The 19,167-nt window shown below is 40.0% G+C and overlaps 1 protein-coding gene across 2 annotated transcripts in view; it reads left to right on the top strand.

Moving 5' to 3' along the window:
* Positions 1 to 19,167, top strand: part of FUT8 (fucosyltransferase 8) — a 214,005-nt gene that overhangs the window by 177,692 nt on the left and 17,146 nt on the right. The window lies entirely within an intron of this gene.

Raw genomic sequence — 19,167 nt, 5'->3', positions numbered from 1 at the left:
GCTACAGTCCATGAATAAAACACACCTCAAGAAATAGTGTTTCGCTGCATGATGGTGTATAGCTATAACCACTAGCAAGCTTGCCCTTTTTGACAGCTGGCTTTATTTAGCATTTTAAAAATTGCATGCTATTTGCCTCTGGTGCTTGGCATTCTTCAATTAAAATTGTAAATGTTTTCTTATCATCCCCTAACAGAAATCTCACTTATGCCTTGAATCTAGCCTGAGACACCTGTTCTTGGGGCCATTTTTTTTTTTTTAAGTTCAATATGAAGTATATTTCTGTGCCATGTCATGCTGGAATGAAAGAAAGCATGTATCATTATATTGGAACCTGATCATTACTTAGATAGGCTTAAGTGAAAGTTTGAGGCCTATTAAGGATATGAGATATTATTACATGAAAGCCATTTCAATAAATATTGTATTAACTAGAGGCCCGGTGCACGAAATTTGTGCACGGGTGTGTGTGTGTGTGTGTGTGTGTGTGTGTGTGTGTGTGTGTGTGTGTCCCTCAGCCCAACCTGCACCCTCTCCAATCTGGGACCACTCGAGGGATGTCCGACTGGTAGGATGGGGCCCAAACGGGCAGTCGGACATCCCTCTCAATCCAGGACTGCTGGCTCCCAACTGCTCACCTGCCTGCCTTCCTGATTGCCCCTAATGGCTTTTGCCTGCCAGCCTGATCACCTCCTAACCACTCCCCTGCCAGCCTGATTGATGCCTAACTGCTCCCCTGCCAGCCTGATTGCCCCTAACTGCCCTTCCTGCAGGCCTGGTCACCCCACTGCCCTCCCCTGCAGGCCTGGTCACCCCTAACTGCCCTCCCCTGCAGGCCTGGTCCCTCCCAACTGCTCTCCGCTGCAGGCCTGGGTCCCCCCCAACTGCCCTTCCTTGCAGGCCCGGTCGCCCCCAACTTCCCTCCTCTCCCAGCCTGGTCACCCCTAACTGCCCTCCCCTGCAGGCTTGATCGCCCCCAACTGCCCTCCCTTGCAGGCCTGGTCCCTCCCAACTGCTCTCCCCTGCTGGCCTGATCACCCACAACTGCCCTCCCTTGCAGACCTGGTCCCTCCCCTGCTGGCCATCTTCTGGCGGCCATCTTGTGTCCACATGGGGACAGCCATCTTGTGTGTTGGAGTGATGGCCAATTTGCATATTACTCTTTTATTAGATAGGATAGAGGCCTGGTGCATGGTGGGGGCCGGCTGGTTTGCCCTGAAGGGTGTCCTGGATCAGGGTGGGGGTTCCTTTCGGGTGTGGGGCGGCCTGGGCGAGGGGCCTGTGGTGGTTTGCAGGCCGGCCACGCCCCCCGGTGACCCAAGCGGAGGCCCTGGTATCTGGGATTTATTTATCTTCTATAATTGAAACTTTGTAGCATTGAGAGGAGGCTAGAGCAGGCCAGGGCAGGCGGAAAGCTTGGCTTCCTCCATCACTGGGAAAACCCAAGCCTCCTGCTTGCTCAGTTGCCGCAGCCATTTTTGTTGGGACTTATTTATCTTCTATAATTAAAACTTTGTAGCCTTGAGCGAAGGCCAAGGCATGCCAGGAAGCTTGGCCTCCTCCATCGCTGGGGAAACCCAAGCCTCCTGCTCCCTCCAGCTCCATGGCTGCCACCATTTTTTGTTGGGATTTATTTATCTTCTATAATTGAAACTTTGTAGCCTTGAGTGGAGTCCACGGCCAGCTAGGGTGTGCGGGAAGCTTGGCTTCCTCTATTGCCGGGGAAATCCAAGCCTCCTGCTTGCTCCGTGGCCACAGCCATCTTGGTTGGGTTAATTTGCATACTTGCTCCTGATTGGCTGGTGGGCGTGGCTTGTTGGTGTGGCAGAGGTACAGTCAATTTGCTTATTACTCTTTTATTAGGTAGGATATTGCTAATTTTAAGAGTTTTTATTTTGTTAACAACAATTTGGAGATAATAAATAGGGAAAGAGGCTTGCTATATCACTTTGATTTCTTTTAAGCCCTGAAATTCCACCAATTAGCAAAGAGTAAGAAACTGTTATGAGGGCAAATTTAATGTATCTGTTTGCCATAAAAGAAAGAGGATTTTATAAAGGCTACACTTCTATTTATATTGAATTAAGGTCTTCATATCAATATTGACCAGAAAATTCTTACAGTTTTGTACTTGAAAATATCTACATTGAAGTAGAAATTAAATACATTCAGATAGAATAAGTTTCTTACCAGGGGAAGAGGTATCAGGTAACCTGTGACTCATGCTCTATTGAATGTAAGCTGTTTCTCCAAATACTAGTAGCCTTACAGTTGGACTGAAAAAGCCTTTGATTCCATAGAAAACTCTCTTTGTGTTTCTAATTTGTGATCAGCTTAGCCTTTGTTGGTTGGTGTAGAGGTTTCATTGGAACCCTTTCTTGGCCTAGCTCCCTCTTCGGTCAAAGGAAACACCTTATCTTTTCCCATCATTAATAATTTTTATAAGTTTCTGTGGTATTTTTTCAAAATTTTAAAGACTGTCCTACAAAATAACCCTGGAGGGTGGATAGCATGATTTTTAATTAATATATGACAAGAAAAGAAGGATTAGAGATGTATTAACTAGATAGTGGTGTCAGAGATCACAATTTTCCAGATTTAATTTCATCTGGATCATATTGTCATTCTGTTTGGCATAATTATTTTAAGATAGTTTTTTTAAAGATATAAAACAATGACTACCTATTGCTGAAAAAAACCCAAGAAGTGTAGAAAATGTAACAAGGAAAATAAAAATACTTTAAATGTATGTGTATGTGTATTCTTTAAGTTTTTTTTAATGCATGTATTTTTTAATTAATATGCGTTATTTCTTAGAGCAATGCTAGGTTTATAGAAAAATTTATTAGAAAGTACAGTGTGCCCTGGCCAGGTAGCTCAGTTGGTTAGAGTGTTGTCCTGATACGCCAAGATTGCTAGTTTGATTCCCCCATCAGGGCACATAAATAAGAGAAACAGTAGATCATTCTTTCTCTTTCTCTTTCTCTCTCTCTCTCTCTCTCTCTCTCTCTTTCTCTCTCTCTCTCTCTCAAGAGGAGGAGGGAGCATATGAGCATATGGTAACACTGTACTCTCTCTCTCTCTCAAAATCGGGAAATAAAAATTTTTTAAGAAAAGAAAGAGAGTACAGTGTTACCATATGCTCATATGCTCCCTCCTCCTCTTCTTCCTTCTCCCCTCCCTTCTCCATGGCCCAGTCCCCCTAATATTAACATTTGCATTGGTGTGGTACATTTGTTACAATTAATGAGCTGATATTGATTCATTATTATTAACTAAAGTCTATAGTTTAACATTAGGATTCAGTCTTTGTGTTATATAGTCCTAAGGGTTTTGCCAAATGCATAATTTCAAGTGTCCACCATTACATAATCATACAGAATAGTTTCACCGCACTAAAAATCTCCTGTGTTCACCCCTATTAACCTCTCCTGCTTCCCCCTACCTGTAGCAATCACTAATCTTTTTTTGTCTCCATAATTTTGCATTTTCCAGAATGTCATATAGTTCAAATCATACATTATGAAATCTTTTTTGACTGACTGCTTTTTAAAAAAAAAGTTCCTCCGTGTCTTTCTCTGGCTTGACAGCTCATTTCCTTTTATTGCTGAATAATACTGAGTTGTATGGATGTGTCACAGTTTGTGTAACCATTTACCTATTGAGGGACATCTTGGTTGCTTCCAGTTTTTAGCAATTATGAATAAAAGCTGGTATAACCATTAATGTTTTTGCATAGGCATATGTTTTCAACTCATTTAGGTTAATCCTTAAGAGGTGATTGCTGGGTTGTATGGTAAGACTATGTTTAGCTGTATAAGAAACTGCCAAACTGTCTTCCAAAGGGGCTGTCCTAGTCTGCTTGGGCTGCCATTCACTGGGTGGCTTAACAGGCATTATTTTTCAGTTCTGGAGGCTAGAAGTTCAAAATGAGAGTGCCAGCAGGTTCGGTTCTTGGTGAGTGCCTTTCCTGGCTTGCAGGATGCCTCTTGCTGTATCCACACTTGATAGAGTGAGGAAGCTCTGGAATCTCTTCCTCTTCTTATGCCCATCATAGAGGCCCAATCCTCATGACCTCAGCTCAACCTAATTACCTTCCAAAGGCCCCTCCTCCCAATGTCATCACATGGGGGATTAGTGCTCCACATAAAAATTTGGGGAGGACACAAATATTCAGTTCATAACAATAGCTATACCATTTTGCATTTGCATCAGCAATGAATGAAAGTTCCTGTTGCTCCATATCCTTCCCAGCATTCCATGTTGCCACTCAGTGTTTTAGATTTTAGCCATTCTAATAGGCATGTAGCGGTATCCTGTTTTAATTTGCAATGTGCTAATGATCTATAATATTAATCATCATATGCTTATTCACTATCTGTATGAATTGGTGAGTTGTCTGTTCATCTTTCATCCATGTTATAATAGGGTTCTTTATTTTCTTATTGTTGAGTTTTAAGAGATCTTTTTATATTTGAATATAAATCCTTTAGCAGATTTGTTGATACTGATTCTTTCCTTGGTCATGTTTAGCCTACTGATAAGTACATCAAAGGCATTCTTCATTTCTGTTACAGTGTTTTTTATTTCTAGCATTTAGTTTTGATTCTTTAGTAGAGTGTCCATGTCTTTTCCTTACTCATCTTTTGTTGCATATTTTCCACTTATCATATTAATCATAGCTATTTTCAATTCCCAGACTGATAATTCCAAAATCTCTGCCATATTTGAGACTGGATCTAATGGTTGCTTTGTTCCTTCAGTCTATTTTTTTTTTTTTGTCATTTAGCATATCTTGTAATTTTTTTGTTGAAAGCTGGACTTGCTGTATCTGCTAAGAAGAAAGTGAAGTACATAGGCCTTTATTGTCAGGTTTATGTTTATCTGGCTAGGAGGTAGGCTGTGTTAACTGTTAACTATAACCATGGTGTCAGATGCTAAGTTTTCTTCTAGTATCTTTTTTATTGCACTGTTGTTTTTAGATTTTCTTGAAGACTTCTTAAATAGGCAGTTCATTTAGCTGTAATCCTTTGTTACTACTCAGTAGCCCTATATTGATATGGTGATATAGTATGGGGGAAGGGAAGTATTCCATAATCCCATGATTAGGGGTCTGTCTTTTAGAAAACCTGAGGTTGTATATGCCTTCTCCCAGATTGTTAGGATTTGGTAAAACCTCTTCAGTACGTTAGGCTCTGGTAAAATAGTCTTCCTTGAAGGCAGGTCTTACAGAGAACAGAGAGCTCTGTTGCAAATATACTGAGCTAATATGTGAAAATTATCTGAAAATGAAAAAGTACAATATGTTTTATTATAATTGTAGTAATGATCACAAACAGCAATAACAAGGGATATGAAAATATTAGTTTTAAATAACATTTTTGTATATTATGTTATATAAGTATCCTAACTGATATTCTTATAAATTATTTTCATTATTTATTTTAAGTTAATATACTATAATGTGAAACAAATAAAATTCTGAAAGAAAGGATAAACTTTGTTCTAGCAATAAAACATGCCTAGCATAATTTTCAGTTTCATCAGGCTCAGTACATCATGTAAAAATTAACTATAAATTCTGATATTTAATAACTAAAGTAGATTCTAGAGTGTTTGTAACTCTCAAAGATAATTCTTTTGGCTTGGAAACCTAGATTCAGCTCCCTGGAAAAGTGTACAATGAAATCATAACAAAAAAAAAACAAACCCAAAAAACAAAAGCAAAAATATTATCTTCTTTCTGAGTAGTCTGCTAGTTAGGTACTGCCTTTATTTAAGAATTTTTCTAGTTTCTTAGGTAACACATACCTGGAAAATGATACATTATTACTTGCTAAGCTGTATTTATGTAATACCTTTATTCATATTTTGTATCTTAAAGCAGTAAAACTGATGATAGTCTCAAATCTCAAAATTCACCCTTAACATTGTGGTTGTAATGCTGAGTGGTGGGCTCATCTACTGACTGAATGATTATTTCCTACAGGAGATGGTGGCATCCATGCTAATTATAATACTTAATATATTTATCCATTTAGTTAAACACTTATTTTGTGCTTTCTATGTGCCTGGGATAGTTGTGGTTGCTGAGGCAACAAGATGAATAGTTTAAGGTTTATATCCTCATTTCAGACTTGAGTAGGAGACAGATATAAACAAAAACATAATTATTATAATACAACTTGGTAAATGCAGTGATAGTACATGCATGGATGGTTCTTAAAATTACGCTATTTTCTAAGAGTTGAAATCCTAAAATTTTAAATCTCTGAAAGCCAAAATTTTGTTAAATACTAGTTATTAACTTACCACAGCATCTAGTAGCATCCATTTGGGGAATAGAGCCCTTGCTGTCTTCTGTGTATCATGTAACTACTTCTCTCTCTCTCTCTCTCTCTCTCTCTCTCTCTCTCTCTCTCTCTCTCTCTCTCTCTCTCTCTCTCTCCATACACACACCTTATCCTTTTATCTCCATACTGAAAGAAAAATACATAATAGTTTGTTGGTACACAAAGAAAAAGCATTCTTTAGAGCCAAAATGTAACACAGTCTTTTTGTGCACTGAAGCCTAAGAAGGGCATTTTGGGTCGTATCATTGATTCATTCAGTTCAATACTCTGATTTAACAGTAGTTCTTAGTGACATTTTGTGAGAGTTATAGTTGCCATTCTTGTGTCAAAGTCTAAACATTCATGTTTTCCCTCAAACATATCATTTCTGGCTTTTATCTTTGCTTGGAATAATGAATTCTGTGAGCATTCTACTTATAGTATAAAATTAGACTTAATTTTTTTCTTAAACTACTTCTTTCAAGCACCAATGAAAGGTTCCTAATTCTAAGATTTGGTGAACACATTCTTGGACACCATGTCTAAATCTTTCATGATTCGATAGGTTTTTAACATATCCACTTTCGACTGTCATCTTTTTATATAGAAGAGAATTGTCCTATTGTCATTTGGAAGATCTCCTTCTTAAGTAATATTATGTCTCTTTATTCTTGAGATGTAGTAGCTGAACTGCACAAATTTATTCAGATACTAGAGGCCCAGTGCACAAATTCATGCACCTTGAAAGGAACTGTGGGCCATGATGCTGCGGTGGGCACAGGGGCAGGTCTCAGCCCATCCTCCGTGCCCCTGCCAGGCCCCTCCCACCGTGGCCCTTGGTCCCCTGTTTGCCGGCAGCCCTGCTCCCACTGCCGCTGCTCCCAAGCGCTGATGGCACCTGCCCCGCTCACACCCACTGAAAGTGCGGAGCAATTGGGGCCAGTGCCAGCAGCGGGTATGAATGGGGCTAGCGCTGTCAGCGGGTGCGAGCAGTGGCTGCTGCCCCAATTGCCCCTCAGAAGCAAGGGGGAGGTGGAGAAGCCCTCAGGGCAATCGGGGCTGGCAGCCACAGCTTGCACCTGCTGACACACCCGAGCGATAGGGGCTGGTGCCGGGTGCCAGCAGCAGGTGCAAGCGGTGGCTCCCACGCCTGCAGCAGGTGCGAGTGAGGCTGACATTGGCAGCAGGTACGAGTGCCCAGTGGGACCGCACCGCGCGGGAGCAAAGAATTTTCAGTAACCATCAGAGGCTCGCCCTGATGACAGCGCCTGGCGCCCCACCTTGGTCTGGTGCCCCCGCTCCCCTGCTCCACCGTCCCGCCTGCTGCTGACGCTCGCCATGTTCCACACGCATCCCCTGGTGGTCAGTGCATGTCATAGCAACCAGTTGTTCGGTTGTTCTGTCATTCGGTCTATTTGCGTATTAGAGTTTTATATATATAGATAAACACAATTGTGATAATCCCCATTCATGTATGTTCAATTTAATCTATTGAATTAACTTAATTACTTTGTATCACCTCTAAAAGTCCTTTCTCTGATATTTATTTATTTATTTATTTATTTATTTATTTATTTATTTTTAATGGAATTTATTGAGGTGACATTGGTTAATAAAATTATATAGATTTCAGGTATACAATTCTATAATACATCATCTGTATATTGTATTGTGTATTCACCACCCCAGTTCAAGTCTCCTTTCATCACCATTTAAACCCCCATGCCCTCTTCTGTCTCCCTCCATCCTCCCTCCCCTCTGGTAATCATCCTACTGTTGTCTGTATCTGTGAGGTTTTTGTTTTTTGCTTATTCCCTTCACCTTTTTTACCCAGCTCAGCAGTCCCCTCCCCTCTGACAGTTGTCAGTCTGTTCTGTGCATCTATGAGTCTGTTTCTATTTTGTTTACTAGTTTATTTTGTTAATTAGATTTCACATAAGAGTGAAATCATATGGTACTTGTCTTTCTCTGACTGGCTTATTTTACTTAGCATTTTTAATATTTTTAAAGTTCCACTGACATGAATAAAGCTAATGATTATAATAAGGCTGAAATTTGTTTCGGAAAATATAAAATATTTATATTTATTGTATGATCCATTTTAGGTGACATCAGTTATTATATCCTGAATTTGGGATCTTATCATCCATCAGGAGTACTTTAATTTTTAAAAAATATGTTTTTATTGATTTTGGAGAGAGGGAGAGAGAAATAGTAACATCAGTGATGAGAGAGAATCATTGATCGGCTGCCTTCTGCATGCCCCACCCATGATTGGGAATTGAGTCCACAACCCAGGCATGTGCCCTGACCAGGAATCGAGCCATGACCTCCTGGTTCATAGGTCAGCTTTCAACCACTGGGTCACACTGGCCTGGCAGGAGTACTTTAATTTTTAAAGTCTTTATGAAGAAATTGAAATTTATTTTTTCTTATTCCTAAATATACCACTGAACAAGTTAAAGGAGGAAATAATTTTTAATGATAGAAGTATTTTAGATTACAAAATAATTTTGCTTTAATGTTTAATAGTTGAAAATAAGTATGTAAATAGATAATAGGGAAAGTGGTTATAAGTTTAATAAACCTCTTTATGGTAACTTTGCTTCCAGATCCTTTGTTCTGAAGTAGGCTGTTTCTTCTTCATGAAAAGCTTATTATAAATTATTAGGAAATAAGCCTGTCATAGGTTGGTTTTAATTCATATTCTCAAGTTCTGAAGGCATTATTAACTCTTAACCATGAGCTTTAAGTTGACTAAAAAGCACCCAAATTGTTTCATATAAATAATTTAAATTTGAGATAAGCTGCTTTAGCTTTTATTTTTGTTTCTTCCAGGATCCCAGTACGAACCCAAAATGACAGTGAATAAAATTGTTTTGTTAAGCCACAATTCACAGCTAACTAATTGGTTTATATGGGCATGTATGATCAACATTTGAAGTTTATGTCCTTTACTTAATATTAAATTCCTAGATCTAGTGCATACTGTAGAGTCATCTAGGTTTTGGCTTCCTCTTAAACTTTAAAGTAATAGAGTAAGGATGGAGTAACACTTCAATTCTGGAATCATAATGTCTGGGTTCAACTCCTGTTTCTGACTGTTAGCGGGGAGACCTTGAAAAGATTACTTAACTTCATCTTGAATAGGGATAAGAGAATACTCACCTCATCATGACTTTGTGGGTTAATTAGAAAATATATAGAAAATGTTTAATGTAGTACCTGGCATGTAGTGTTCAGTAAATGTTCTTAAACTTGCTGATAGGGAGGTGGGACTAGGACAGGGTGGATGCAGGAATTATTTTAGAAGTGGCTTATAGCATGGGTCATGGAGAAGGAGTAAAATACATGGAAGGAACAGTCTCTGGACCTTCATCCCTGCCCAGGATTTTATGATTTGGGGTGAAAATAGAATTACTGTAAAATGATGGCTTCTGATTTGGAGATCTACCAGGTAAGACTCCGTGGCCTGTTGATAGATAAACGTCTAAAAAGATGTTGTATATGATGAGGAATAGTAGATAACCTTCTTGGCAAGGTGGTGACAGAATTTTTTTGCAAATTTTGGTGAAGGTTCTAAAGAAGGTTGGGGTGATACTTTCTCTGTTTTAAGCATAAACTTAAAATGTCATGGAAACCATAGTGTAAAGCAGGGGTCCTCAAACTTTTTAAACAGGGGGCCAGTTCACTGTCCCTCAGAGAGAAGGAGGGGAGTCGAAGAGTGCGGCGCACATTCCACACATGCGCACTGCGGCCCTGGACGAGTCGGCTGCTAAGCAGGACAGGCAGCGGCGGCAAAAACACCCGGCGGGCCGGATAAATGTCCTTGGCGGGCCGCATGTGGCCCGTGGGCCGTAGTTTGAGGACCCCTGGTGTAAAGTATCAAATCTGTACAAAGTATTAAATTTTTTAAGCAATAACAAGCAAAAGACTACGTCTCCTCATCTCACACATCTCCTCACCATTTGCTACATTTATCTTCTCCCTTTGCATTCCTCTCCTTCCCATGCTCTGTTAGGTAAGGTTTCATGTCTTTTGCCTCAAAGATCTTTTTCTTCTTTTATAGAGTCACTTTTTGAGTAATGTCTTTACAGTATTTATCTTAGCTATGCCACCAGAGGCTATAGATTGTCAAGTATTAGCTCTCTTTCTAGTTAGGTAACACAACCCAGAAGAGGAGAAAGGGAGGGTCAGGTGACTTTTACCAGATTGGCAGCAGCAGTGACAATAGGAGCTGTAGCATGGCACATAAAGCCATCCCCTACTGCTCATCTTCTTTCTTCCATGGTGGAGGAGGAGGCAGCTGGGGAAAAAGACGTATTCTGCAGTTTGAGGAGGCAGGAAGAGTTAAAGATGGGAATGGTGGCAGGTGACCCTTGGAGCTGCTGATACTTTGTGGATTGGTCTTGCATGCAGTATGAGGGAGATTGCTGCTCAAGTCCCTGCCTTAGTAGGCCGAGATGTTTGTCTGTTTTATCAGCATTTTGCATAGTGCTGCACAAGGTGCTGCACTTGATTAATTGTCTTTTCTCCTCAAATTCCACAAGTCTTAACTGTTTTGTTATTATTTCCTTTTTCCAATATGACTCTGTATTTTTTTTTCTCATGGTATAGCCAGAATTTCTAGTGATAACTCTTGTATCTTAAGATACTAGGATTGACCTTTATGCTATCAGGAAACCCAAATTAGGCCTTCCTGATATACCATAATTGGATCGTAACTTACCAGAAAAATTACAAGTACTATAAATCTAACACGAAATGTTGCATTCCAACTCTCCAGCTATGTGCTAATCACAGTGGCAGCTGTAAAATTCCCCCAAAGCAATAGGGAACGCAGCATATGCCAAGTGACTGATCTGCCCTGTGAGATCCTGATGGCACACCTGCTCACCAGTCACGTCTTTCAGGAATTTTCAAGGAATTAAAAGGCCATTATTGCCATGAGGTCCTCCCTCCTGGCTATTTCTTTCAAGGAGATATGACATGTGATGAAGGAATAAGAGGAATATGAAAGTGGGATTGTGATTTTTCACAAGAGGGGGTAAGAGAGGTTGGGGTTTGGCTCTTCAGTACATTTGATGAAATAAAGCCTTGTCTTTCTTTCCACTCCTCTACTCCCTTGTTTCTTGCCAATAAGGAAAGCTATTCTAGGATTCTTTAGGATCCTTTGGGGTTGGAAGAAGATTCTAAGTTAGAAGACAATACTAAATTATTAAAACACAAACAAAAAAAATCCCCTAAACCTCTAGCCATGGAGTTCTTAGGGCCTATGCAATGTCAATCATCAAAGAAACTGTTGATAGTATTCTCTTTATGAGCAAGCTGTCTGCGGACCATATGAAACCGTTTGGCAAAGTAACATACTAGTATCTGTATATAAAAGTTAAATGCCTAAATTTGTTTCAGAAACATTAAGAATGACTTCAGGGAGCCTTCTGTTTAGTGGAGTGAGGCAAGCAAACCTCTTTGATCTTTTTACTTTTGACCCTGTCCTGCTTGCCTTATTCTGGTCTGCATAACTCACTAAGATACCACATATTTTACACTAGCTATTCTTTTAGTCCCCTTTCCAGAGTTCAGTCCGTCAGAATCTCATAGAGGTCAGTGAACCCATGAGTCTAGTTGCCTTTGCAAGGCATTTCTCTTTCTAGTAAAAGCAGCAAGCACCTCATAAGAATGCTGCACAATTATCCCCATCGTGTGATATGCTAATTCTTAAGAATGTTGCTAACACTGCACTGTGTTTCATATGATTGAATTTAAAACTTTCACTCGGTTGAGGCTTCAAACTGGCAGGAATAACAGTCTTTGAGTTGTTGCTTAAGTAGAGCGGTGATGGAATTCATATGGCAGTCAGCAGTTGCTTGTTCAAGTTCAAGAAGAGATCAGCTGCAGTGGTTGAAAACAAAAAGTCTGCCAGATGTTCAAGTTTTAATAGTATATCTTTTCTCCATATTTCAAATGAGAACAGAGATCAGTCATTAAATGAGGGTATAAATATTAATGTCATCATTGTTAAACCCAAAAGAACAGACCTCACACATTTATGTGATTTTTTTTTTAATGGCTATCATTTGTGTGCAAGTAAAATCAACAAAGCTCCCCCATGCCTCTAGAGGTCTCATGACAGCTAGTTAGATTGCAGTCTTGCTCTCCTTTTACTTTTGTCTCCTCTAACAAGTTTCAGAGAGTTTAGTAAGAATTTAATCAGAGTCATATTCGGCCACACAGAGTTAAAGAAAATATAAATCCTAGAAGTCCAGATAGTCTTTGTGGGTATAACTTAAGGATACCAATTTTTTTGCCATAATATGAACAGGAAGTGTTACTAGTTTAGACAACTTACTGCTATTCTGTGCTTTTAGTATAGAACAGAATTTTGGGTCAGGTGAAGTTAGTGATGATAATTCTATCAGAACTTTCAGATAGCTTGCAGTCACTACTCTTCAGTTTGAACATTTGTTGAATATTTTGAAAAATAGCTGCTCATTGTTCTATTGACTATGGTAAACAATATGAATAAGATTTACTTTGAGTATATATCTTATATATTCTTATATCTAATATATTTGGATATATCTTTGACTCACTGAAATGGGGCACTTTTATATATTTTTCAGAGGCTGTGTTATTTTGGCAAATAACTTCTTCCTAGATCAAACTGTAGCCAGCTTCTTGAGAATTATGCAGCAGAATTATTATGCATTAGGTTTCATGCTTAGCTTTCTTCAGACAGTACCTCAACCTTAAAATGACTCAATGAGTGAGATACTTTTATTAATACCATTTTGATGATAAATAAGGTGCTATTATCAATGCCATTTTCCAGATAAGAAACTGGGGCAAAGTTAAATATAACCTATTCAAGTTCACACAACTTAATGATAGAGGATTTGAACACCAGTTTTTGTGACACCAAAGCCTATATTCTTAGTCACTATGCACTACAGTCAAGGTACTATATGAATAAGCATTTACCTTATTATATATTATTTTTTAAATAGTTTTTTTTGTTTGTTTGTTGTTGTTTTTTGTGTGTTTTTTTTTTTTCTTTCAAAGAGGAAGAGAAAGGGAGAGAGAGAGAAACATCAATGATGAGAGAGAATAATTGATTGGCTGTCTCCTGCACACCCCACACTGGGGACCGAGTCTGCAACCCAGGCATGTGCCCTGACTGGAAATCGAACCAGGACCTCCTAGTTCATAGGTCAATACTCAACCACTGAACCATGCCAGCCAGGGTGCCTTATTATATTTTGTTTGCTGGCTGTCCCTGCTCCAGCCTGAAATAGGGCCATGAGTCTCAGCAGTTGGCATAGTCCTTGGAATGGCTGTTACGTGTCATGACACCTAGCAACTATAACCATTCAAGGCAGCCCTTAGGAAGGGAATTACAATTTTATTCTTGCCTTGGCTCTTCACCTATGTGGCTCAGTTGGTTGGCCATGTGCACCAAAAGGTTGCCGGTTCAATTCCCAGCCAGGGCACATACCCAGGTTGTGGGCTCAGTCCCCAATGGAGGAGTGCAGGAGGCAACCCATAAATGTTACACTCTCAAATCAATGTTTCTATATCTATCTATCTATCTATCTATCTATCTATCTATCTATCTACCTATCTATCTCTGTCTCTCTCCCTTCCTGCCTTTTTCCCTCCCTCCCTCCATCTCTCTCTCTCTCCCCCCTCTCCCTTCCTCTCTCTAAAAATCAATAAATATATTTAAAACAACAACATTCTACCCCTCTCCTCCTATTTGGGGGAAGTCTGGACCTATGGAGGATTGAGGGAAACCTCTTTATGAGGCTTGAGTTCAGAAAGCAAACAGCTTTCTGGTTTCATAATCTCCAAAATGTTACTAATAATCCCCTCCTCTCCACAAGTGAAATTTAAGTTCTAGATAGTGATGTCTTATTAGATTTTTGTTTTTTCAATTGGCAACACTGTTCCAAACCTCTTAGCCTTGACAGTTCTGAGCTCTGTGAGTTCCGTCTTCAGGAGAGTTCCCCCTCCTGAGTTCTGCTTCTCTCACAAGTCAGTGATACAGTTGCTTAGTAGCAACTGAAGAAAGAAGACTGTAAATGCAGAAGAAATCTCATGGACTGGGAGCCAAAATCTTCCCTGCCCTTGAAACATTTTTTTGTTAAAGCAGAACCTGTTCATTTATGGTGGATGTTAAGCTTCTGAAGCCCTTTCTATAGAGTCTACTGAAGAGTATTAATTGACTAGCTCTGGGGCCAGTATGTCTGTCTTATGTCACATAGAAAGATGACAGAGTAATGCTTTTAAATGGGGCTCTTAGGAATTGACTAGGAGGGAGGGTGCTTCTGTAGAGGTACTTGCATGCAGCTGTGGAAATCCTTCCTTCCAAAGAGCTGTCTGTGGCCCTGGCAGAGAGCTATTTGTGTATAACAAGCCTTTTGAGTACGACCTGCCCCGAGCAAAGAGAAATCACTTTATAAAACAGGATTATCAACATGAGGAGGTAGTCTTGAAAATGAGTCCCTGAAATAATTAATAATGATCATGTCCATTCCAGTTGAACTGGGCACTCAATTTTGTAATGCCTAGGCTACTTTGCACTGATTCTTTACTAATGAATAGTGTATGACTTACTTATGCATGTCTTATACATATAAAACATTCTCTCGCTGGAAGTTTGATATAGTACTTTTTTTAACAGTAAAGTCTTATGAGAATGCAGGGCACTCTTGATTGATCAAAGGGGCCATACTTAAGTGATTTTAAAAATACATATATAATATTATATGATTTATGACAACTGTGTGTGTGTGTGTGTGTGTGTGTGTGTGTGTGTGTGTGTGTGTGTAGGTTCCAGAAAGCAGAATGTAATGTAAGTAATGAAGTTAGCTCCAGCGTCTGATCCTAGCCCATTTATTAGCTGTACTAGTATTATCTTTGAGAAGTTCATTTAGCCACTTCGTCTATTTCCTGTGTAAAATGAGGGAGTTTAAATAAATCTATGTTTTCCAAACTCTGAAACTTATAACAGATTACTACAGATTATTTTAGGTGGCACGTGAGATAATTTCAGGCAGTTTCCTGATAAAGTACTAAAAAAATATTGAATCACAGTTGAGAAAGTTATCCCTTTCTCAGTCTTATTGATTATGTCCAAGACAAAGTCTCAATTTGGTATCATGATATGTGTAATAGTTCTTTAACGCTGGATAATTGTTTGGGGTTGGGGACAGAGGTGGATGGGGAGAGGCACTGTAAATCCTTCATTTCACATGAGTTTCCATATGTGGGAAGTAAATTCCATTCCTTAGAAGGGGAAGTACAGAAGTGCTTGTTTGCTCTTTGTGACTGCCTCATTTCCCTTCCACTTGCAGTGGAAGTAACGTGCTATACAACTGGTGAGCTTGGGCAGAGGCGCCAAATGTGACTGGCTTCTCTCATGGCGTGACCCATTCTCAGAACACATATTCCTCCTCCTCCAGTGTGAAGTAGGGCTTGGTTGACAAACTCTGCTTAGGACTTGGTAGGAACTATTAGGAAACCTATGAGACCATAAATAGAAAGAAAAGGAAAATAAAAAACCTACATTCTCTAATTCATCCTATTGGTAATCAGGTTGATACATTTTGATTGCCATTTTATTCCTCTCTTCATGTCTCATTTAGGTTTAGACTTATAGGAAATGTAAGGAGAAAAGCAATTATTACCCCTTAAAATCTCACTAACAGTCTCCTTTTTTAAAATAGAAATCTGGCTTGAGCACCGTGCCCTTTAATAAGCAATAGTATATATTTAATGACATGGTTTTGCCGAAACCGGTTTGGCTCAGTGGATAGAGCGTCGGCCTGTGGACTGAAAGGTCCCAGGTTCGATTCCGGTCAAGGGCATGTACCTTGGTTGCGGGCACATCCCCAGTAGGGGGTGTGCAAGAGGCAGCTGATCGATGTTTCTCTCTCATCGATGTTTCTAACTCTCTATCCCTCTCTCTTCCTCTCTGTGAAAAATCAATAAAATATATTAAATAATGACATGGTTTTGTTTTCAATGAAGTTATATTTATAGTTACCATCTATAAAATAAGTTCATTTAAGTTTTAAAAAGTGAATTTTTAAAACATTAAACAGTGCAAATGATATATGGATATGATAAAAACTATAAAGGTGGTACATAAATGACTAAAATTTAGGAAGTACTGAATAAGATTATCTCTAGGATCTATTCCCAATTTAAATTGTTTTGGTTGTGTATTTCAGTAGATAAAAAACGCTATGTGGTAAACTAAGTAAAAGAAGGGACGTTCTAACAGAAAATGTACTGTTATTTACTTTCATTTTGGAACATAACATTATTGAGGAAGCTGAACTTTGATACTATGCCTGTATTTTTATTTATATATATAAATACCCTTTTCTCTTAATATTTTACTAAGCAGTGAATTGATATCTTTTTGATAGTATGATTTTTGGTGATGATGTTTGAAAGCATTCTAGTTCTGGGTGAGATTTTTGAGCAGGAAATCATGGAGGCAAGAAAGAGTCATCACTGTATACTCTGCCTAGTATAGTGTTTGCCACATAGTAGTGTTCAACAAATATTTGAACAAATGAGTGAACAAAGAATAAAATAAAATTAACTAAATTCTTTGTCTTGAAGGTCTAGGCATAGTTTTCATTTCTTTCTGAAAGCTGTCAATAAGGCTATCTGTAAGGAAATGATGCCTGGGGCAGTCATGTAAGAGCAATTTAACTTTACTGAGAAGAAAATCACAAAAGGAAGGTTGCCCTACTAATTTTGCTTTTGTTTATGATCATATATGAGAGGCTAGGGTCTTCCTTTTTTTTTTTTTTTATATAAAAAGAACTACCTTTCTCCCTTCCTCATTTTTTCTGATTCATGTATTACTCTCTTATCTCCACATCAGGGAAAGCACCCCGATTTTCCTGGCCTTAGAGAGACTATTAGAGTTTAATTGAAAATGTGGCTCACTCTTTCCCCACACACGCTTAGTTACAGTTTCCCATATAATAAGGTTGCCCAACTTTTTCTTAACTGGCACTCTAGGTGAACTGCCATACTGATGGTAAATTTATTTATTGCCATTTTTTCTTGCAGCAAATGTCATGTTTCAAGGGCTTTGTTCTAAGAATCCTGAAATGAGTTTTACATATCAGAATATTAGCCAAACGTTTTTAATTCTTAGTTATATCACTGACTTTCTAATAACTATATAGTTGGTTTGAGTGATTTCATTCCCAGATCATGTAATGTATTCCCAGATCATGTAAACATTCTGCATAATGCAGAAAAACAGAATTTCAGGACTGTGTATTCATTCTGGTGAATACATTTTAAATGTATTCTAGGATTAGTCTCTACAAATACATTCTTTAATGGTTTAGTGATTAACTGTGATTCTAATTCATTATACATAACTAGAGGCCCGTTGCACGAAGATTCGTGCAATAGGCCTTCCTTCCCCTGGCTGCCAGCACCGGTTTTCCTCTGGCACCTGGGACCCAGGCCTTCGCTCCGGCTGCAGCAGAGAAGCCAAGCCTCTTCATTCTTCAGTCGTCTTCAGTCTTCACTCAGGCTGAAGCCTTCAGTCTTTGTTCCTTGCCTGTGTATGCAAATTAACCCGCCATCTTTGTTGGGTTAATTTGCATACTCCTGATTGGCTGGTGGGTGTTGCGGAGGTATGGTCAATTTCAATATTTTTCTTTTATTAGTGTAGACTAGAGGCCCGGTGCACGAAAATCGTTCTTGCCTCCCAGTAGGATCGGGCCTAAATGGGCAGTCGGACATCCCTCTCACAATCCAGGACTGCTGGCTCTCAACTGCTTGCCTGCCTGCCTTCCTGATTGCCCCTAACGGCTTCTGCCTGCCAGCCTGATCACCCCCTCACCACTCCCCTGCCAGCCTTATTGATGCCTAACTGCTCCCCTGCCAGACTGTTTGCCCCTAACTGCCCTCCCCTGCAGGCCTGGTTGCCCCCAACTTCCCTCCTCTGCCGGCCTGGTCACCCCTAACTGCCCTCCCCTGCAGGCTTGATCGTCCCCAACTGCCCTCCCTTGCAGGCCTGGTCCCTCCCAACTGCCCTCCCCTGCTGGCCATCTTGTGGCAGCCATCTTGTGTCCACATGGGGGCAGCCATCATTGACCACATGGTGGCAGCCATCTTGTGTGTTGGAATGATGGTCAATTTGCATATTACTCTTTTACTAGATAGGATAGGGGCCTGGTGCATGGGTGGGGGCTGGCTGGTTTGCCCTGAAGGGTGTCCTGGATCAGGGTGGGGTTCCCTTGGGGTGGCCTGGGCGAGGGTCCTGTGGTGGTTTGCAGACCAGCCACGCCCCCCAGTGACCCAAGCGGAGGCCCTGGTATCTGGGATTTATTTATCTTCTATAATTGAAACTTTGTAGCCTTGAGCGGAGCCAAGCCTCCTGCTTGCTCCGTGGCTGCAGCCATTTTTGTTGGGATTTATTTATCTTCTATAATTGAAACTTTGTAGCAGAGGCCAAGGCAGGCCAGGGCTGCAGGAGTTTGGCTTCCTCCATCGCCAGGGGCAACCCAAGCCTCCTGCTTTCTCCAGCTCTGTGGCTGCCACCATTTTTGTTGGGATTTATTTATCTTCTATAATTGAAACTTTGTAGCCTTGAATGGAGGTGTGGGCCAGCTAGGGTGTGCGGGAAGCTTGGCTTCCTCCATTGCCGGGGAAACCCAAGCCTCCTGCTCGCTCCGTGGCCACAGCCATCTTGGTTGGGTTAATTTGCATACTCACTCCTGATTGGTTGGTGGGCGTGGCTTGTGGGTGTAGCGGAGTGATGGTTAATTTGCATATTACTCTTTTATTA

Source organism: Eptesicus fuscus, chromosome 5, assembly GCF_027574615.1.
Source record: "Eptesicus fuscus isolate TK198812 chromosome 5, DD_ASM_mEF_20220401, whole genome shotgun sequence".
In the NCBI taxonomy this organism is placed as follows: Eukaryota; Metazoa; Chordata; class Mammalia; order Chiroptera; family Vespertilionidae; genus Eptesicus; species Eptesicus fuscus.
The sequence above is the reverse complement of the archived record's forward strand: the minus strand, read 5'-3'. Positions and strand labels throughout refer to the sequence as shown.